Raw genomic sequence first — 16,004 nt, 5'->3', positions numbered from 1 at the left:
TTGATAATGGAATATGCAAATTACCCACAGGAGATAATTGAAAATAAGATCCTAGCATACATGCAGACAGCTATAAAAGAGCTGAAATCAAAATGCATGCTACTAGCTGGTACACAAGCCTAAGGGGAAAAACCACACGCACACTTGACTCATTACATGGGGAAGCTAGAATGGAAGTTCGTTCTCAGAAGGTATTTCAGAGAACAATCCCAGCAACTGCCAGTCACCCCTTCACAATGCTGCATCATTCTAGGATAAAGTTACATGGCTCTACTGACATTGCCCAGAACGGTCAGTGCACCATAAATTATTTGCTACGCAGCCTGCATATTCTCATATTTGAAGAGGCTTGAATTTTTCTGAACCTGTTCATCTTTACAGAAAAGAAAATGCCAGTGAAAGACTACTGAAAACAAAAAAAATCAAATGTCTCAGAGATTAATGTGTTCCACCCATCACTACCCAATACTTTAGTGTTCTCTGAATTGCCACTGTGTTCTATAAAACAGCAGCTTCCGGTTACCACGGAGTGAAACCATGCAAAGATGCATCTCATGCCAGTGAAAAAGTAATCTTATGTTATCACTGTTCATAGCTCCAATATTACAGAGCGAAAAAAGTAGAAATTCAAAGCTTTCTCACATCTAGTAGCAGTGATCACCTTCATTACCCTGCCCCTCTTTTTCAGATGCAATAATGCTCTTCAACAAGGGACAGAACGCAGAAAGACCTTTTCCAGCATAAGAGACCCAGGGAGTTAGACTGAAGTAGTCACCCAGAGAACCTTCAAAATGGCAGCTATTTCTCTCCAGCCACGTCAGAGCACTAACAGAACAGAGTAGGCCAAGACGAGCTGCTGTAGGCACTTAGATGTGCTTTCATCCTCATTCAGGGATCTGCCATCAAAATGTACAGGCCAGCTTCTAAAGTCACACCACACACAGCTGCGGAGTGGTGAACCCAGCCGGTCTAGCTTTCCTGAAGGAAGGACTCTAGTAACATGCCTCCAAGTGTGCAGTATGTTTGAAGGGCACACATATACTGACCGCAAGGAGTGCCACCATGGCTGTAATGGCTACAATTAACTCATGAGACACTGCAAACAGTTATCTTCCAAATATTTTCCAGTGAGTCACAGTACCTTTTGAAACCTAATGCTATTAAATCTATTTCAGATACATTTATCAATGCCAGCAGACCTTCACTAGTCTATATAAATGTAAAGCAAAAATATTCTCTCGCACACATTCAACAACCCTTCCTGTCACCATCATAACTAATATTGAAACAAAAGAGTCAGATGACCTCACACATTCTCTGTGCCAGGCAACTACTACCTGAACACATACAGGTAGTAAATACAGCTCAAAGTAACCTAACTTTTCCAGCTATGGAAAAGCATTAAGGATATGCTGCTGCTTAAACAATTATCAAGTTCTAACAAGCCAAACCATCATTCTGTAAAGACAAAACCAGAAGAGCTGAAAATCCAGCAACTGGCCACTATTATTTTACACAGCTGGTGGTGAGAGTGGACAGGGAATGCCATGGCCAAAGACACCCTCAGACTTCATCTGTCCACCTAGATGCTTACATGGCCTCCAACAGCATACTTTCTTTTACGCTACATAAAATGAAATCTCTTGATGTGAACGGGTGCAACTCCATTGACTTTAGCGGAGTTGCACCTGCTTTATGAGAGTGGCAAATTTCATTCAATTCTTTTTTTGTTTTCTACTAACATCCTTGAGAGTCTGACCACAATTAAAGAAATCCACTTCTTTATCTGGCTACCAAATTTCAAAACGCCTAACTGGTAATAAACATTCAGAACACAGCTCTAATTTAACCTGAAAGGCTGATTGCTTGATTTTAAAATGGAATTTGCAAAACTATTTGAATTAACCAAGCTGGATTATGCTGATAAGCCTCAATAACCTTTGTGCCAAACTGAGTGGTACTAAAGCACTATAGCACAGGCTATGCACATTTCATTTAGAAGCACCCATATCACAGAACAGCTCCACTAAAGCAATTCAAATTAAAATAATGTGCAAGGGGCCTGCTTTACCATATAGGCAAGGCTGCCATCAGGCATGTTTAAATTTGCGTCTCAAGCTCCCAAAACTGACAGTGCATACAGCTCAAGGAGGACAACGCCTCACACACTACTCAAGCAATCCTCCTTCTAATGCTTGTTATCCAAGAAAGGGTTGCCACAATGCCCTGGGCCTTGTCCAGGACAGGGCAGAAACATAGGGCAGGTAAAGTAATTTAGAGATGAGGGTGATTTCAAAGGAAAGATGAACAGAAATAGCAAAGCATATCTCAGCATGATCATAGACCGGACTTCTACAACCATCTGAGTAAAGTACAGAGCACCAAGTTTGGCCACACATAAGCAGGGTGGACTTGATTTAAATCACTAGTCAGGAAGACTCGATTTAATCATGGATTTCTACATAAAAGTTCATTCTTGTTGGTTGTTATAACCTTAATACATAGTCTTCACAAGTCAGAGATGGATGTAGGTTTCATTTTTAGAAGGTACACACTATACATTTTTAAGTGATTTATTTTGAAAACTTTTCATATTAGTTTTACAGCTGTATCAGAAAATGAATTATTGTTTGGCTATTTCATTTACCAAAGGTATTTGAAGCAGATATTTATGAAGTTTGGGAGTTGAACTATCTCCAACTCAACAGATTAATCATTAATATTTGGAGGATTTTCTTGCCATGCTGTATTAGGAGGAGAACATCACCAGACAGACATTTAAATTGTTTTAGTTAACTAAAACAACGTTATGTATTCTGGATTTTTTTCTTCAACAGCAAACATATAATATTTTAACAAAACAAGCATATGAATTTTTGAATTTAGTTAAACATTCAAGTTTTTTAAAATCAGGTTTGTTTTTTGTTAAAATTGTTTTTAACTAAAATAGTTAAATGAAATATTTAAAAAAAACAAAAATCAAATCAACTATCAGCCAGGTCAACATGAAAAACTTAAATATTGGCATCTTCACCTTCATTTTCCTGTTTGGTCATAATCTGGAAAAGAAAAACAAGCTTTCCTGCTTTTTCAGGTCCCAAACGATTTCTCAGTTTGGAATGAATTAGTCCAAAGGAAGAAAATATTCTTCCTATACCGGCAGAAGAAGCTACTGCTGTTAAAAGTGAGATTATCAATTCAACAGTCTCTGAATCCAAGTGCTTAAGTGATTTCCACCACTTCACTGGTGTGACTGTCTTTAAAATATCATCATCAAACAATGGTATGGTAGATCTCAAATCAATGAAGGCTACACTCAGAAAGACCTCAAGACTTCTGGAATATGCTGCTCAAACAGTTTCACTTTTATCCCCCCCTCCCTTCTCACATTTATCTCCAGACTTCTTCTCTTTGTCCAGATCTATTCCGCCCCCAACAATCTTCTATTCATTGAACTTTTTGAAACTTTGCACTTTTAGAGAGAGGTAAGAGATTGACTCTGTGTACACAAATTTGCAAAGGGACAATAGAGTTGAGGTCTGTTATTTCTCACCTCTATATATTAATTTATTTATTTAAAAGCATTTTTGCTGTTAACAAGCATATTCTCTCTGGACACACAAATCCACAGTTTGAGAACTGCAAAACTAAGCATCTCTGATGTCATCTTCTAGACTGAGCCCTGAGTCTCATTGGGTAGATAGAAAGATTAACCTAAATAATCTATACAGAAGCCCCTGGAACCCCTTAAGATTGGGTCCCTAATTCATGAACTATTGGAACTCATTTACAAAACTTTTCTTAAAAATTACATGACTATATTGTCTCATACTATAGAACTAGAATTTGTAATCCCTATTCCATGATGAGATTATCTTTGAGCTATAATGTATCTATCTTTAAATATGCTTTTTTGAGGAAAAAAACTTTTATCAAAAAAATCTGATTTAAATAAAAAACCCAGATTTTTTTTTTTTAATCACTAATTTTTATCCACCCTGCACATAAATTAGAACTTGTATCTGATGGTTGCCAATATACAGCCAGCCACTGACTACCAGATAACTCAGGAGCACATTAGGCATCAAATATTTTAATACTGCACTAAATGGGGACTGATATGAGCTCATATTTACAAGATAAGATTTGGTCTCCTTGCAGAGTGTTGGATGGTTAATAAGAACACAAGGCTATGAACAGGAAGAGAGAGAGAGAGCTTGGCAAATGTTTCTGCACTGTCATTCTGCCTTCAGAACAGCAATTACCCATTCCTCAAGCCTGCTATTCCTTCCCATAAGGAAGGTGTACACCCAAGGCTACCAGGAAATCACTTTGGCTGCCCAGGCACGCCAGCTTGGGTTTTCCCATTAGCACGTGATAAGACCTTCTGCATCTTCACTGTTTACTACATGCTGTACAGCACTGCAGTGGAACAATCACTTTGCCTCCTCCTGCAGAGAGAAACCCAGGATGAAGACAGAGCTATATAATACCACAACTATTAGTCCAGAGCTGTAGATCATTCTTCCTTCAGTGCAGGGAGAATTACTCCTCATAAGTTAATGATACATTCTTAATCTTAAAGGGTCGGAAAAGATTTGTTAAGAGATAAATAAATACAGTGATTCTAGATGTTAAAACTCAATATGTTTCAAAAACTGACCAAGGTCACTGGTCCCTCTGGTTTGAGATAACAGTCTCATACCAACAGTGTCTATAATGGCACTCTCCAAAACTTTTTGAGACAGCTCTTTTCCCTTGGCTTTCAGCATAGTGTCTTCTGTACCTGGCAAAAGAGAGACCAGCACTATTTTTTGGACTACTGTAGCTATGCTGGAACAGGAGGAAATACAGATTCCAAGAAAAGCTGAACTATGGCAAAAAAAAAAAAAAAAAAAAGGTAATAATTGGAGATATACCAATCTCCTAGAACTGGAAGGGACCTTGAAAGGTCATTGAGTCCAGCCCCCTGCCTTCACTAGCAGGACCAATTTTTTGCCCCAGATCCCTAAGTGGCCTCCTCAAGGATTGAACTCACAACCCTGGGTTTAGCAGGCCAGTGCTCAAACCACTGAGCTGCACCAGAAACTCCTTGAGGTATTCTGTGCCTCAAAAATATGCATTTAGCATGATTCTCCAGAATAACTATCTTGCTTCACATGCCTTTCCAATTGACCTTATATCAGAGCAGGTGACAATGTCTCTCATTACTCAGCCCTTTCCTCACACTGCTTTGCTTTCTCCCAGTGGATAAGTTCTTGCCTGTTCTATCTCAGATATCGCTGAGGTGCTTTCATTGTGATATCTAAGCATTTAGATGGTCACAAAAAGAAGGAATCAGATTCCTTCAGCAAATTCCGAAGGCCTAAGATTTACAAGCCAACTGTTGAGAAATACATCCTTTTCCTGGACTGCAAAGAGGGTCAGAATTCATAGCAACAGATAGGACAAACAGAAGCCCTCTACTGATACCAGCATCTAACTGATGAGATGGCTATACACATACACAGCATGCCTTAACACCATAATGTACCTACTGTCTTACTAGGTACATATATTACGGTTATCACAAGCATGCACATTAGCTCTTTGATTTTGGTGCCAAAGGGAAGAGAAAAAAAAGTAACTGCCTTTGCCAAACCATAATGCGAGGAAAAGCACATAAGAAGAGCATAGGCATTGCATCTGCTGTTGTGGCTCAATGTTCACTCCAACAAGCACTCTGTTTTGGCACTTCCACAAAGACTGAAGCAGATACAAAATGAGGCAGAGGGCTCTCTCCCTGCTTTTAAATATCTAAGTTAGCATACAGCACCCATCACTGTCGTGTCTTGGCACTGGCACAAGTTGGTCAGTTTTATGAAGTGGACAAACTGTTGTAGTCTCAATCTATTATGTTGCAAAGTACTTTGCTCCTTGTTCTATTCTGTGTGTTTGCCCATAATGTTTCTGAGTAAAAACACAGTTTTCCTGGGGGTTATTAAAAGACTTCCTTTAAAAAGTGGAAGTCAAATCCTAGTGAGGCAAATAGAAAGGAGCACAAACACTGCCAACTTAAGTGCAAGAGTGTAATAAGAAAAGCCAAAGAGGAGTTTGAAGAACGGCTAGCCAAAAACTCCAAAGGTAATAACAAAATGTTTTTTAAGTACATCAGAAGCAGGAAGCCTGCTAAACAACCAGTGGGGCCCCTTGACGATGAAAATACAAAAGGAGCGCTTAAAGATGATAAAGTCATTGCGGAGAAACTAAATGGGTTCTTTGCTTCAGTCTTCAGGGCTGAGGATGTTAGGGAGATTCCCAAACCTGAGCTGGCTTTTGTAGGTGACAAATCTGAGGAACTGTCACAGATTGAAGTGTCACTAGAGGAGGTTTTGGAATTAATTGATAAACTCAACATTAACAAGTCACCGGGACCAGATGGCATTCACCCAAGAGTTCTGAAAGAACTCAAATGTGAAGTTGCGGAACTATTAACTAAGGTTTGTAACCTGTCCTTTAAATCGGCTTCGGTACCCAATGACTGGAAGTTAGCTAATGTAACGCCAATATTTAAAAAGGGCTTTAGGGGTGATCCCGGCAATTACAGACCGGTGAGTCTGACGTCGGTACCGGGCAAATTAGTTGAAACAATAGTAAAGAATAAAATTGTCAGACACACAGAAAAACATAAACTCTTGAGCAATAGTCAACATGGTTTCTGTAAAGGGAAATCGTGTCTTACTAATCTATTAGAGTTCTTTGAAGGGGTCAACAAACATGTGGACAAGGGGGATCCGGTGGACATAGTGTACTTAGATTTCCAGAAAGCCTTTGACAAGGTCCCTCACCAAAGGCTCTTACGTAAATTAAGCTGTCATGGGATAAAAGGAAAGGTCCTTTCATGGATTGAGAACTGGTTAAAGGACAGGGAACAAAGGGTAGGAATTAATGGTAAATTCTCCGAATGGAGAGGGGTAACTAGTGGTGTTCCCCAAGGGTCAGTCCTAGGACCAATCCTATTCAATTTATTCATAAATGATCTGGAGAAAGGGGTAAACAGTGAGGTGGCAAAGTTTGCAGATGATACTAAACTACTCAAGATAGTTAAGACCAAAGCAGATTGTGAAGAACTTCAAAAAGATCTCACAAAACTAAGTGATTGGGCAACAAAATGGCAAATGAAATTTAATGTGGATAAATGTAAAGTAATGCACATTGGAAAAAATAACCCCAACTATACATAGAACATGATGGGGGCTAATTTAGCTACAACGAGTCAGGAAAAAGATCTTGGAGTTATCGTGGATAGTTCTCTGAAGACGTCCACGCAGTGTGCAGAGGCGGTCAAAAAAGCAAACAGGATGTTAGGAATCATTAAAAAGGGGATAGAGAATAAGACTGAGAGTATATTATTGCCCTTATATAAATCCATGGTACGCCCACATCTCGAATACTGTGTACAGATGTGGTCTCCTCACCTCAAAAAAGATATTCTAGCACTAGAAAAGGTTCAGAAAAGAGCAACTAAAATGATTAAGGGTTTAGAGAGGGTCCCATATGAGGAAAGATTAAAGAGGCTAGGACTCTTCAGTTTGGAAAAGAGAAGACTAAGGGGGGACATGATAGAGGTATATAAAATCATGAGTGATGTTGAGAAAGTGGATAAGGAAAAGTTATTTACTTATTCCCATAATACAAGAACTAGGGGTCACCAAATGAAATTAATAGGCAGCAGGTTTAAAACAAATAAAAGGAAGTTCTTCTTCACGCAGCGCACAGTCAACTTGTGGAACTCCTTACCTGAGGAGGTTGTGAAGGCTAGGACTATAACAATGTTTAAAAGGGGACTGGATAAATTCATGGTGGCTAAGTCCATAAATGGCTATTAGCCAGGATGGGTAAGAATGGTGTCCCTAGCCTCTGTTCGTCAGAGGATGGAGATGGATGGCAGGAGAGAGATCACTTGATCATTGCCTGTTAGGTTCAACTCCCTCAGGGGCACCTGGCATTGGCCACTGTCGGTAGACAGATACTGGGCTGGATGGACCTTTGGTCTGACCCGGTACGGCCTTTCTTATGTTCTTATTCATGTTGGAATATCTGTCGTCTATCCCAGCAGAAGTCTAGTGAGAAATGATGCTATACAAAGCAGTTGCAAACCTCAGCCTCCTGAGCCTATAAACAGTTATCTGGGCCCAGGCTTACAAGCCTAAAGCAAACAAATACCCCATAAGAAAGATTCAGTGAGGTAGCATGAATCTTCAGTACCTGCCGTATTCAGAGCAGCATAAAAGATAAAAGTCTAGTCCATTTTAGTCCTCCTATACAGAAGGTATGAGTATGATTATGAGACTTACAACAAAACTGTCATTTAGAGTAAAGTTCCAGTGCAATCACCACATTCTCACTTCTAAACATGGTGGGGAAAAGTCAAAGGATAAATATTATATTAGAGACACAAAGTGGGTGAGGTAGTATCTTTTATTGGACCAACTGCTGTTGGTGAGAAAAAGCTTTCAAGTTACACAGAAGACCAAAGGAAGAGCTCTGTGTAGCTTGAAAGCTTGTCTCCCTCACCAACAGCAGTTGGTCCAATAAAAGATATTACCTCGCCCACCTTGTCTCTCTAAACAATAGGTTACTAAATTATTCTGAGGAACCGCATTTTCTCAAGGGACTGGAAGTGGAATACACAGCATTTCACATCCATGTCACCAGGAGTCCTTTATTAGATGTTAAGTGACTAGCACAAGGGGGCCCAACCTGGTTGTGGCCTTCAGACTATACTGCAGTACACCTGTTAAATAATTTAACATTTTAATAACATTACATTGGCACTGACTAAATATCTTCAGGGATTTGGAGGGATATACGCAAAGGGAGACAGATCTTCTAGAAAAGTAGCTTCTCAACCTTTTTGGGCTCAGGACCAATTTATAAATGTTGATAGCCTATTGCAGGGGTCGGCAACCTTTCAGAGGTGGTGTGCTGAATCTTCATTTATTCACTCTGATTTAAGGTTTCACGTGCCAGTAATACATTTTAACATTTTTAGAAGGTCTCTTTCTATAAAAGTCTATAATATATAACTAAGCTATTGTTGTATGTAAGGTAAATACGGTTTTTAAAATGTTTAAGAAGCTTCATTTAAAATTGAATTAAAATGCAGAGCCCCCTGGATGCCAGGACCCGGGCAGTGTGAGTGCCACTGAAAATCAGCTCACATGTGCATGTGCCATAGGTTGCCTACCCCTGGCCTATCACAATCCAGTAAACAGGCTGGGGCTAGGGGGATGAGAGGTGTCAGGTTGCAGATCCCATCCTGCCCCTGTAGTGGCAGTTCCGGTTCCAAAGGGCTTGCTGGACTTGGCTTGCAACTCCAGGCACTGCAACATCTAGGGTTGCAGCACCACTCAAATTGGGCTCTGCTGGCCCCACCATTGTCATGGCGGCAGCCCAGTTCTGCCAGCCCCGTGGGACCAGAGCAACTCTGGTGATCCAATTTCAGGTCACAACCCATCGGCTGAGAAACCCTGTTCTAGAACAGTTCAAGCCCCATCAACATTGGCTGCAGGACGGGTGTTATAACACGAGCCATGTTACAGCCTCGTTGTGAGCACCTAACGGGGGACACGTGGGTCACTGTGTTTGCCCTCTTTTTCAACAAGGACTTCAACTTTGTTCTTCCCCACCCCCGCCCGTTTCACTGCCTAGAACGGTGCAGCGCGGTGGAGGTAGCTCTCTCTCCCCATGGGTCACTGCTACGAACCAGTCCCACGGCTGGCAGCCAGAGGATGTCTTGGGCCTAACCTACGCCTGAATGTTGCCGATTTAAGCCCCGGCGTAGCTGCAGTTACAGCAACCGAACGGCGCTTTTGCCAGTACAACCCGCCCCGCCCCGCCGATAGTTATGTAACCCGGGAGAGCAGCAACCCCCTCGGCACACGCCCGGCGCGCAGAGCCCGTCTGCGCACTAACCCGGGGCCCGCCGCCGCCCGGGCCCGCGGGGGGAGAAATCCCGCAGGGCGGAGGCTGCAGCTCGGGGTCAGCAGGGTCCCGCTCGCGGCGCAGCCCCGGGCGCTTTGCGGGGCCCGGGCCGTTACCCCGGGCGGGGGGGGGGGGCAGAGACCGGCCGAGGGGACCCCGGGAGCCCGCCCCGAGCGCGAGCTGCCCGCCTAGGGCCCAGCAGAGCGGCCGGGTAACGCAGGCCGAGCCGCGCGCGCAGGCCGGGTCGGGACGCTGCCCTGGGCCCAGCTCTGAGGCGCCGCCCGGGATGGGGGCTCGTTCCGGGGCCGGGGGGGGGAGCCCCTCGGAGGGGCCCCGCCCCTGGGCGGCCCAGGCCGGGATCGGCGGGACTCGCCCCTCAGGCCGGGCCCGCGCGGGGCTCCGCCCTGACACCGAGGGGCGCTGCGGGCCCGATGCCGCACAAGGGCTGAGGGCCGGGGGGGGGGGGGGAGGCGCTAGGCCCGCTCACTCACCGGCCCTTGCGGAACCCGCGGCCTCCACTGCTGCTGCGACCGCGCCGCTTCGCCTCCTACGACGCCTCCTCTCAGGCCCCGGCTCCCGCCCGCCGCGTGGGCTGCTGGGAGACGCAGTCCCCGAGCGGCCTCCGCCCATTGGCCGCAGCGGTGGCGGGGACTACAACTCCCGGCAGGCCCCGCGCGGGAGCCGGCCTCCTCCGCAGCACGCGCCGCACGTAGAACGGAGGGGGCGGTGCTTCGGAGGGGGGTCAAAGGTCCCCTCACTGGGAATGGGGCCTCATGGGGGGTGGGCCCAGGTTGGGGGGTTAAAGCCCCTAACTGGGGGTCAGGGAACAGGGGGAGGGTGGCTAACCTGGAGCCTGAATTGGGCAGTGAGAAAGATTTTAAAAATAAATCGTAGGTGCTGCTTGGCACTGTGGCCATTAAACTCGTGTCAGCCAGCAGAGCGGCTCTTTCCCTCGGAGCCAGGACTTTACCACCTCTGGCTTTGACAAAGCCTTGAGCCCGTTCTGTGTCAGGGCTTCTGAAACCTCTACATGTGATGGGCCGACCCCCAGGAGTTGGGAAGATTCATTACTGGCGAATAGTGTTGGGGGGAGCCGTGTTAAAAACAATGCGGAGTCTGGTGGCACCTTAAAGACTCAGATTTATTTGGGCATAAGCTTTCTTGGGTAAAAAACCCACTTCAGATGCATCCACCCACTATGAATGGATTTGGAGACTCAGCGAGAGGCATAGACCCTTCTGCAGGTCATGGGGAGCTATGGAATCATGAGTGTTAGAGGGACATCATGAAGCCTATACACTGCTTCCGGCCAGTACTGGGTTAAATTCATTCTCCCCGTGATAGGAAATGTCAGGACATGAGACACAATCCGACCTCTGTCACACAATGTGCCACAGAGTACATGGAACCCTCTGAAGCTGGGAGAGGCTGTGCCAAGCTGGAAAGGATGCCACAGAGGAGGTTAAAGGGGAAAGAGCTAGTTCACATGAATTAGCTGCAGAAAACACAGGCAGCCTTTTGCCAAAGCCTGGTGAGAAGGCAGTATCAGAACAGGCCTGCACTGAGTTGCTGCGGCTGCCTTTGCTCAGATGCTGCTTCCTTGTTTAGAGTTCTGCCCGCTTCCTGCGGCCATCTCTGCACTAGAATAGGATAGAACAAGAAGCCCACAAGTTATGGCCTAAAAATTCATGTACTGAGGCAGGTACAGGCAGTGCAGCTTTCACAGCAGGCACTGGGAATGTGCAAACTGGCCTAGTGAGTGGCAAATTCAAGGGATTGGAATCTGGCTAGGAACCAAGAGGTTTAGAGGCTGGGTTAGAGCAGAGGGTCCTGAGCCTGGACGCTCAAGTTCTATTCCTGGTTCCTCACTGCTTGAGTTTGAGCAAGTCACTTCACTTCTTTGCCTCAGTTTCCTCACCAGAGAGAGCAGTAATGGGAGTTGATCCAGGGCTGCGAGGGTCAGTTTGTAAAGTGCTGCCCAGGATTAGATCTGCAAAGCCAGATAGAGAATCTCCTGAAAACTGACTTGTGGTTTTTCAGTATTTGGGTTCCTGCCTCTGCCTGAAACTGGGAAATGAGGCCATTTCTCCTGGCCTTTTGAAAACTGAAGAAGTATGTATTTACAGTTTGGTTTTAGCCTTGGGCAGCGATCGGAGGGTCTGGACTTGTTCCAAGCCACCTCTCTCCGCCCAAAGCTGGGAAATTCCCCATGCGGATGCTCACTCCTAGGGATTCCTTTGTTGTACGCTGCAGTTTTAAGACTCGTCCCTATGGCTGTCAGGAAGTCTGGCTCTGGGGCCAGCAAGGCATTGCTTTCTGCAGGGGCGGGAAGGTGGTGGAGCAGCACAAAGGGGGTTGTGAGGTTTAGAGGCTGGGTTAGAGCAGGACTCTGCCTTTCCTTCAGAAAAGCACCTAGTTTCAGAAGCAATTAAGCAAACAGCCATTATTGCTTATAGGCCCCAAGCCAGAGGAGTCTGGATTGTTTTTCCCTGACCTTTGAAATTACCCAGGGCTGCTTTTGTGATTTGCAGGACCCCAAACTATCAGGGACAAACAGCAGAGAGTTGCCTCCCCTCCTGTGCCTGCTGCTAATGAGATGGTCTGTGTTAGAAAGCTGCCCTGGGATGGGGACTCCATGGCAGCAGAAGCCCAAGTGATTGTTTCTTTCTTTGTAAGCCTTGTAGCCAGAAAGATTTGTGTGTTCACAGCAGGGCCCTGCTGCTGCCACTACAGAGCTGCTCCTAGCCCACACCTGATTCACACCAACTCCTTCCTTGATGGCCTGCCCAAGGTCTTACTGGTCTAGAGAGCAGAGCCTGGGGCTCGATTTGAGATTCTGCCACTGACTCACTGTGTGGGCCTGGGTAAGACTCTTAATCTCTTTGTGCCTCAGGTTTCTTACCTGTCCAATGGGGCTGAGAATAACTTGCCTTCTTCAATAAGGCCCACTTCCTTCGTGGGTGTACAGGGCTTCCAGCAGGGAAGGAGCTGAATGTTATTTCCTTTATTATTCCTGGTGAAGGGCAGCTGGGATGGTCCCATGGCAATTAACAAAACAAACAAAGGCCCAGCTCAGCTGATGCCGATTTCCAGCTGGTGCCTGCAATCTTTCAGGAGCCCACACACCACAGCGCCTACTCAGCTGCCCCAGTGCGCTCTTTACAGACAGACTCTTGTTCTAAGTGGAACTTCAGGGAGTTTTGCTCGGAGCTGACACCTGTTTCATTTATTTGCCCAGTTGAGCCTCAGGCCTTAGAATTCAGCCAATAAAAACCCAGCTATGTACACTTAGGGCTTAGTCCTCAGCCAATGGAAAGTCTGGCCCTTGCTGCAGTGGACTTGGACTGGGCTCACTGGTGCTATGCCGCCCAGCCTGCTTTAGAAAGATATTGCAGTACCCAGATAACTGCATCACAGCCAGCTAACCAAGCACCACCTGTCCCCTTCCCTGGGTGGCCAGTGCAGCTGGGCCCTTCCTAGTGACAAGTGAACATGCAGGGGACTTGTGGGCTGGCCTTGTGCAGAAGCAGAGGACAAGTTGTGGGAGAAGACGGAAGATCTGGTTTGACTGTGAACCCTGCACTGCACCAGATGCTGCTCCGCCTCCTGGAGCCAATGCAGGGGCTGTTCCCCACCCATCACTCGACAGGGTCCCTCTGGGACTGACACATGGCCTGATCCCTGACATTTACAAGTGGAAGGAAAATCTGGGGCTTTCCACACTCACAGGCTTCTTGGAGCATTGCAGGGCCTGCCAGCGTGGCCTGTGGGTTTTTCCACCTGCAGATGGGATTGTTTTAATTCCTCCTGCCAGAGGCCCGTGATCCATCAGCCTCAGGGCTGGATTGGTGACGTGGTGCTAACTCAAGGCCTCAGATGTCTTTATGTGTGAATCTTGCCTCCCAGCCTCCACCCCAAGAGCCAGCCTACCACCTGATGTGTCCTCTGTTGGAACAGATCTAACAGGATGTCTCGGGCATGGAGGAGGGTCCTGAGATACACACCATGGTTCAATTCCCTACTCTGCCACTGGCTCCCTGTGTGACCCAGGGAATCACCAGCCTCTCTGTGCCTCACTTCCCCAGCCGTCGTGTGTCTCTGGGCCGGTGCAGCTCCTGGCACAATGGGACCCCGAACACAGTTGGGGCCTCGAGGTGCTGTTGTAATACAATTAATAGTGAGTCGTTTGCAGTCCTATTAAAAAGCATCACTCCTGGGTGGCTGGGCTGGATGCAGCGGAAAGGTCTAATAAATTCATGTTTTTGTCCCATGGCTCCAGCAGTGCTAACAAGCCACTTCACTTTGGATGGTCCCTTCAACGTGTGTGAACTCCTCCTGCGAGCAATCTGGTCCCCCCTGTACTGAGCTGTGATGCTCCGAGTTCCTTTCCCAGGCCCGTAAGCTCAGAGCTCATCTCTCTCACCAACAGAAGTTGGTCCAATAAAAGATATTCCCTCCCCAACCTTGCATCTAATAAACTCGGTGTCATTGGCCCGTGGCTCCTTCCCCACAGTTGCTGCTTGCTGGGCTGGGGGGTGGGTGGGCATTCAGCTCTCTCTGCACTGTCCTAGCCTCTTCCTGGGAGCAGGAGCACTGGGAGAGGGACAGCACTGCTCCTTACTCTGCCTCCAGGGTCCGTGCTGAGTGCTGGGAGGGTCCCCCACACTCCCTCCCTCCATGCGACGTTGTAAGGAATGATGGGCCATTTGATCTGGATAGATGCCACAGCAGAGCAAAAACTATTGAGATGGGAGGCCCAGCTGAGAGCAACACTGATCCAGGTGCTGGAACAGCCAGAACAATCTCTCCTGTGATGGTTACAAGCAGACACCCAAGGGAAGTCTGAAATGCCAGAAGAGCAGCAGACTTACTGCAGAGCCCTGGGACCAGGGAGCCCAGCAAAGCAGTGTCCTCGGGGTACATCAGACAAGAGCTATAGGGAGCGCAGTGTCCCCAGCATTGCTGCTGGAGTCAGACCCTGTCACTCAGCTGGTCACCTCCTGGCCTAGCTAGATGTGGGAGAAGCGTCCTGCACCCCAGGGATAGGGGTGGGCATGCTCATGAGAGTGGTTGCGTGACCCACAGCTCCATCGAACCCACCAGCAGAGAGCACCCCGCTGGGCCCGGTCAGGAACTCCCTCCCCTCAGGGCACCATTGAGGTATATGACCCACCACCTTCCTATCTGGTCTGGAGCACTGGCCCTTTAAGAAACAACAACCTAGTGCTGATAGGAGGCGACTTAGAATGTCAGATTCCAGCTGCCAAAGCTGGGAACGGATCCCGGCTTCCGCTGGTTCTGAACCCCCTCCTAAGACCCCAGGGCTTGCTTCGAATGGTTGGGCGCAGCCCTGCACAACCTGACATTGCTTTTGAGCAGGAAACTGGGAACCAGGAGAGCTGGGCTCTGTGTTGACTTTGCCAGGCTGTGTGACCTTGGAACCACTCTGTGCCTCAGTTTCCCCATCCCTATAAGGGGGGCACAGCCCTCTGAGCACTGTGAAAGGAAGAGTCTCGCTCTTTGGTTATTATTAGCAGCTCTACTGCTTTAGTGTTGGGCTGCAGCCGGACCTGCCCTGGCTCTGCTCCTGGCACTGGCAGAGCCAGCACCATCAATGCCACGTTCCTGCTGCCTTCCAGCTTGATGACACTTGGAAAGAACGCACCCGGAGGCCCCTTTCCCCACCCTTGCCAGGCTCTGTGGTTGGGCAGGGGAGGAAGCCAGCGAGAGCCATGCACCAGGGCCAGCCACGCTGACCTTGGTATGCTGAAGGGGGCTGAAAATAGACCCCCAGAGTGTCATCGACATATTAGAAGGGAAGAACAGCTGAGCAGCCAGCTCGAGGGGGAGGGGAGTCCTGGGGGCGGGGTTAGGAAGTAGATTTAACGCTTTGAGGAATCTGTTCCTCCAAGGGAGCAGCGGGATCCTGGGTCTCCAGGACTGGAGCCAGGCCGGCTGTCTTCGCAGGCCGGGGCGGAAAGTATCCAGCAGCCCACCACAGAAACCTTCCCCGGCAGCACACCCCTCCGCTCCTGTGA

The 16,004-nt window shown here is 47.1% G+C and overlaps 1 protein-coding gene across 2 annotated transcripts in view; it reads right to left on the bottom strand.

Moving 5' to 3' along the window:
* Positions 1–10,581, bottom strand: part of THRAP3 (thyroid hormone receptor associated protein 3) — a 64,090-nt gene extending 53,509 nt beyond the window's left edge. For both annotated transcript variants that reach the window (XM_044998062.1, XM_044998064.1), the window contains exon 1: positions 10,458–10,581. The gene's annotated coding sequence lies outside the window, so the exon portion shown is untranslated. The remainder of the gene's footprint in view (positions 1–10,457) is intronic.
* Positions 10,582–16,004: the final 5,423 nt, after the last annotated feature.

The sequence above is a fragment of the Mauremys mutica genome, chromosome 23 (assembly GCF_020497125.1).
Source record: "Mauremys mutica isolate MM-2020 ecotype Southern chromosome 23, ASM2049712v1, whole genome shotgun sequence".
NCBI lineage: Eukaryota > Metazoa > Chordata > Testudines > Geoemydidae > Mauremys > Mauremys mutica.
The sequence above is the reverse complement of the archived record's forward strand: the minus strand, read 5'-3'. Positions and strand labels throughout refer to the sequence as shown.